The sequence below is a fragment of the Schistosoma mansoni genome, chromosome 3 (genome assembly GCF_000237925.1).
Source record: "Schistosoma mansoni strain Puerto Rico chromosome 3, complete genome".
Taxonomy (NCBI): Eukaryota; Metazoa; Platyhelminthes; class Trematoda; order Strigeidida; family Schistosomatidae; genus Schistosoma; species Schistosoma mansoni.
In genome coordinates, this window is record NC_031497.1 from 8310339 (window position 1) to 8316338 (window position 6000).

Consider the following 6000-nt stretch of genomic DNA (forward strand, 5'->3'; position numbering starts at 1 on the left):
TGTAACCAACGTCAGTTTCCACTTCACCGTAAATACCGAGTAACACGAGTGGAAGAGCGTCAGTACATCATGAGTTGATAGCATCTGATTGTGAAGCATTCAACTGTCGGTAAAATCGTACGATCAACCTGCTAGCTTGTGGGTAGTAGACAGCCGTTTGTAATCGTGTATAGTAAGACAACGGTAAAGTCCAGATTCAAACTGATGTCCCCGGTCTATAACGACAGTGGAAGGACAGCCGAGGTTCGCTACCTATCGTTCAACGAAGGCGCAAACAGCTGTTTCAGTAGTAATATCCCTAATGAGTGCTGCTTCTGAACATCGTGTGAAAAGGTCTACACACATTTGGGGTGGGAGCATCCATTTGATTCTGGTAAGGGTCCAGTTGATTCAAAAGGAACATGGTCAGAACGAGTGTTGAGAGTTGTGAAAGAGCTCAAGGGACATTTGTTACATGTAATCATTTAATATTTCTGGCAGTTTGTACAGCAGCGTGCCCCCTCCTCATGTGTTTATTCACATCAGGCCATCAAACTCGTTCTGTTATACGCTTGGTGGTTGCTCGAACACCTGTATGAGAAGGCTTGAGCGACGTATTGAAGACGTTGCACCAAAAAAGCATCGGAAAACGTTGTCTATCCAGAGGGGATAGAACAACACTTAGTTTTTGGTGCGCTCGGTAATTCTCTCACATTCCTTATCGATTGATTTATTTATTGTAATTTAGATCGATTATTGAGGGAACAATTATTGGTTGAATAACTGAGCGGTAATATTTGTTTAGGTAATAATGTACATTTGTATTTGTAATGAAATTTAGAACTGTTATTTCCCCGATCACCTTGTTTTGATTTCAACTGGGCAATAGCGAGAATCTAAACTACCCAGACAGTTATTCTTCAGCCCAAACCTTAGTTTGGACCTTACATTTGGTGCACCGTACCTGATAAAACGGCGCGCCAATGTCTTGACCACTGCGAGGAATTACGCACGTGGGTCTACCACTCGTGCTCATGAAAGTCAGCTTCTGCGTAGCAGAACCAGGCTTCAATGTGATCAGGCTACATTACCGTGAGTTGAAGGTAGGGACGTCAGTCTTAACCTCCAGCATTTGGTTACGTTCCGTCATAGTGAAGATAAAATATATTAACGAGAGAAAAAATTCGCGAATGTAAAATGATGCCACGACGCAAAGAAACAAGATTAAAAGTACGAAACAATGTTAAAACAAGGAATAGATTCACAGACTATCACTTGATGTGCAATATCACGTTAAGCTCACCACTAATTAAACCACAGATAATCAGATTTAGACAACGCTTTTGTCCGCAACTCCTTTACAATCAAAAGATACCGATGCAACCAAATCGGAGTTCAGGGGTGAAGAGATTCGAGGATATGCTTGGAGGGTTGTCGATATGCTATGGGACGATCGTTCTAAGCTTTCTAGTTGTTTTAAGGGGTGTGTATCATGGCGCACCCACTCGTCACCTGCTGTGGACGCGTGACTGAGAGCCATCAGCTAGGTGTGTCCAGTAAACCTAATGAGGTCAGAATCGATGTCGAAGACTCGCAGAACTATCCATTCACCGCTTCATTAGTAGCGACAATTCTATGTGGTAGAGTATCACCTCATAAGGTACGCCTTTCAGTCTCATCACTCTTTGTTTCGCCTGTCACTCTAAGTATCCTACGAGTTCCATATTTGTTTTTGGGAGAGGTGGAGCAACAGCACATGGAAAGTCTATGTAGACTTTAACATTCTGTTAATATATTCCCTTTTGTGATGATTAAAATTCTGATTTCCTACCTGAGTGTATTTCTTGAAGGTTTCTACACAAAGGAAAGATAACATAATCACCCTCTCGTATTATTTCTCGTCACGTCGCGAATCTATGTTGAAATGTCGGGGTGGCTTGTATTTTACTGAATAGCATAATCTGCAAATAACTCCTGTTACCTCGTTCCTTAGTCTCGCATCTACGTTTTATTACCAGACAAGGAATATAGTCAAAATTCAATATGATTCTTCTTTTCCTTAAGTAGACATTCTGTGCATCTCCTCAGCTCGAACGTTCTTTACCTGGTGGCCCAAACTTTACAGAAAGATTGTTTGAAATAGCTTATTGAATGATTCACTCTACGGTGGTAGGATATGCTGTCTACTGTCAACCCCATGGCCTCGGCTTCAGTTGGTGGAATTCTCTTATCGGCCAGTGGTGTCTAGGGTATGGGTCATGCTCATATCTTCGGATCACGACACCCTACTTACTTACGCGACCTATCGGCAGTCTCCACTAAACTCTGTTCTAAACAATTCTCTCCAGTTCTTTCCACTTACTATACATCCTACTCATGTCTGCTTCCATGTCTCTACTCAGTGTGTTCATGGATCTTCCTCTTCTCCTCACGATTTCAAATCGGTGCTTGTCTTATGTTGCAGCATCATGATTTCCACAACGTATGTCATATCCACTTTCAGCGCCTTCTCCCAATTTCATCATCTGCTGAAATCCGATTTCTTCTTTGTTACATTTGTTTGTTGCTGACAGTGTCTAGTCGACAGAACTGTATAACCTTGTATACACAGTTATTGATAAACATCTATACATGCTTGATGATGGTTGTATTGGTTCTTCATGTTTCAGCTCCTTACAGTAGAATTGCCTTGACGTTCGTATTGAAGATTCTGGCTTTCATGTTGACCGACAGCTATCTCGAGTTCTATATGTTATCCAACTGTAGGAATGCTGTCACTACTTTTCCAATCCTCGCCTTTACATCTGCATCAGATCCTCCACGTTTGTTGAATCATGGTCTACTTCTTTATTAGTGTTGCTCTAATAATAGATCTAATGCTAAAATTTTAGATTTGTCATGAAGTGACTACCTAATTTATAAGACCTTACGTGGAAGTCGCATAATTGACTCGTCCTATCGCAACCATCACCATTGTATGATGAAGAACACATCTAGGCTGGAGATAGAACAATATATTTGATATAAATAACAAATTGCACAAGAATGACTACGTCTGCAAGGCTGAGTCATGCCATCCGATCAATTGAATTAATTCTTGCCGCCTTCTCCATTGTTGGGTTTTTTCATGCTAAATGTTGAAAGTCTTTTTTCCCAGTCGTCTCATATTCAGCTTTGAGTATTGTGTGTTTGGGGCTCAATGCTACTACACGTTCATCGACGATGCTTCTCAGATGATTAAACTTTCCCACCTGTTCCAGAGTTTCCCCATCAAGTGCGATTCGGTTGATGTTGCCTTTCATTGTGTTAACTGGAGCTTACTTATGTAGAGGTCACTGCTACACTGTTCGTCTTCTCCTGAATTTGTTGGTGTGTATGGGATAGAAGAACTATGTCATCTGTAAAATTCAAATCGTCTACTTACATCAAACCTGTCCATTGTATTCCATGCTTCCCCTCACATTTCGAGGTCTTTACAATCCAGTTAACCACCAGAAGAAAGAGAATGAAGGAGAGTAGGCATCCTTGTCTGGCTCCGGTCCTCACTTGGAATGCGTCTTTCAGATTGTTATATCCCCTGGTGAATTATGAATGGTAACTTTTGATGACTATTTATGGACCAATGTAATAAGTATATTTCTTATTGTATAATTGTTGTATCATTAGCTTCATTCTGACCTTTGAACTATTGTTATACGATTCTTGAGTTATCATCAGTCTATTGATTACTTTCCCCCTGTTCACAGCCACATTTAGCCAATTATTGTACAAATGTTATTTTCCATTTTATGGTACGATGTGGTCTGTTTAGTTTGTATATAAACCCAGTATGTTTGTGAATAATGATTCATATTGCGGAGGCTGTTATTAGTGTTCTAGACTTAGCTGACTGGGCTAGGCAGATAGCAGGACTTATAAGTACTCAAGACTGCTCATACGGCTTTTGTGTACCATTGGCCGATCAATGAATTCATTCATTTCTAATTGGGCGTTCATATATGAAACAAGACACGCACTCAATCATATGTTATAACACATATGTCCTCCATACACCACTTTGGCGTGTAGTAGGTTGTATAAATTCCGTATGTTTTTGACGATTTTCTCCGGTACTCCATTGTGTAAAATAAGTTTCCACAATGTTCCCCTATTCACACTGTCAAATGTTTTCTCATAATCAATGAAGTTGATCTATTATAACGAGTTCCATTCAACTGATTGCTCAACGATAACCGGTGGTGTTGCAATATCATCTCTGCATCGATGATGGAGTGACATCCACAGAAATGTCTGTGTGCTGCTTTGATGCTTGCTGGGTTCAATGGAGCTGGTCTATTCAGAAGTTCTTCAAAGTGCTCTACTCACCCATTACACTGTTCTTGGATCTCAGTAACTGGCTTGTTTTCTTTGTCCTTGACTGGCCTCTCTGATCCACTTTATTTGCATGCTAGTTTATCTGTTGTGTCATATAGTTGTTTCACGATTCTTAGTCTTGCAGCTTTTTCTGCTGTCGTTGCTAGGTCTTCCACTTATTTCTGCTTCTCAGCTATAATGCCCCTCTTTACTTGCTTTTTTGCTTCTGTGGATGAAGTTGGTGACTTGACTTTCTCTGATATCGTTCGGCTGTTGTTAATTGCTGTGTCAGCTATCCTCCTGGTTCTCACAACTCCCATTGAACCTCTCAATATTTTAGTGATGCAAATGTGATCATTCTGGTTCCCTATTGTGTGATCGGGTAAGACCCACGTAGTTTTATGTACGTGTTTGTGTGGGAATACTGTGCTATCTATAACCAATTTGTTAAGTATACATGAAGTTGTAAATCCATCTCCGTTCTTGCTTTAATGACCTTGAGTCCATGAGATTTCCATCCTACAAGTGCTTTTCGTGCTTTTTTGGACAGCACCAAATAAACTTTCTGAGTATGTGGGGTATTTTCATCTTCGTGACCAGAGCACGTCAGCGTCTCTCTCGAATCTAACCTTTTCTGTCCAGTTTGGGTCCAATAAGTTTTGCCGACTATGACCACAGCCAAGTTGTTTCCTCATTTCTGTAGATATTTCAGATTGGTCCTTCCGATCTTCTACATTATTTGGTCAGTCCATACGTTTATATCTTTTGTTACTTTGGTAGTGGGACGGTACGCCTGCCTCGTGACTTCTAAAGAATCTCGGCTTTCACCATGAGGCATCATAGTTCTTCTTTAAACTCGCAAGGAATAGTCTCAACGGTCTCACTAGTGAAAGAAACAGAACTATAACCAAATGTTTACAATAATTTTAAATTTTTTTGAACAACTATAGACTTTGGACTGAGGTTACTGCGCATCTAGTGTGTTTTAGGAACTTCTTAAGATGTCACCACAATTCTACGGTCGTTATTGGTTGAGAATTGAAGTTTCTTGTCCCTTTTAGTCCTATCATACAGAAGGTAACGTCATTAGATGAAACTACATAATTCTGTAAAGGCTCAGAAGCTCTACGACCCACTCATCAGCGTACAATTATTTGAACCCGAAAAATAAGACATCGTAAGTGTCGTGCACTGAACTCATTCCTTTATGAGTTGAATTCCGGTAACGTGAGCTCTATTGCTTGCCTATCTTTGACACTAAAAAATGGAAGTAGGTATCATTCTCTGTTTAGATGATTTTGTAACAAGATTTCGTAATATCTAAATAGGTGACTGGGATCGCAGGAACTCTGAATCCATTCGAAACAAACTCCACCTCATAGCATAAGAGCTTTTGCAAACGCCTCTATAAATTACTACACAGACTTTCATAAATCATCATTTATTAGCTAATATGTTTATTTATATAAGCAGCTACAGCAAATCGCCAAAATAATACATAATTAATTCCCTGTGTAACTGCAGATAATGGTAACTGCTTGTGAGGGATTACAGGCAGTTAGGTCAGAAAGAGATAATTCAAACAGACAATGGATAGGTATTACACAGCATACAGTTAAAAATTCAAACCAGAGGAAGGCCTTACCATCCTTTTAAAGAATGCACCAG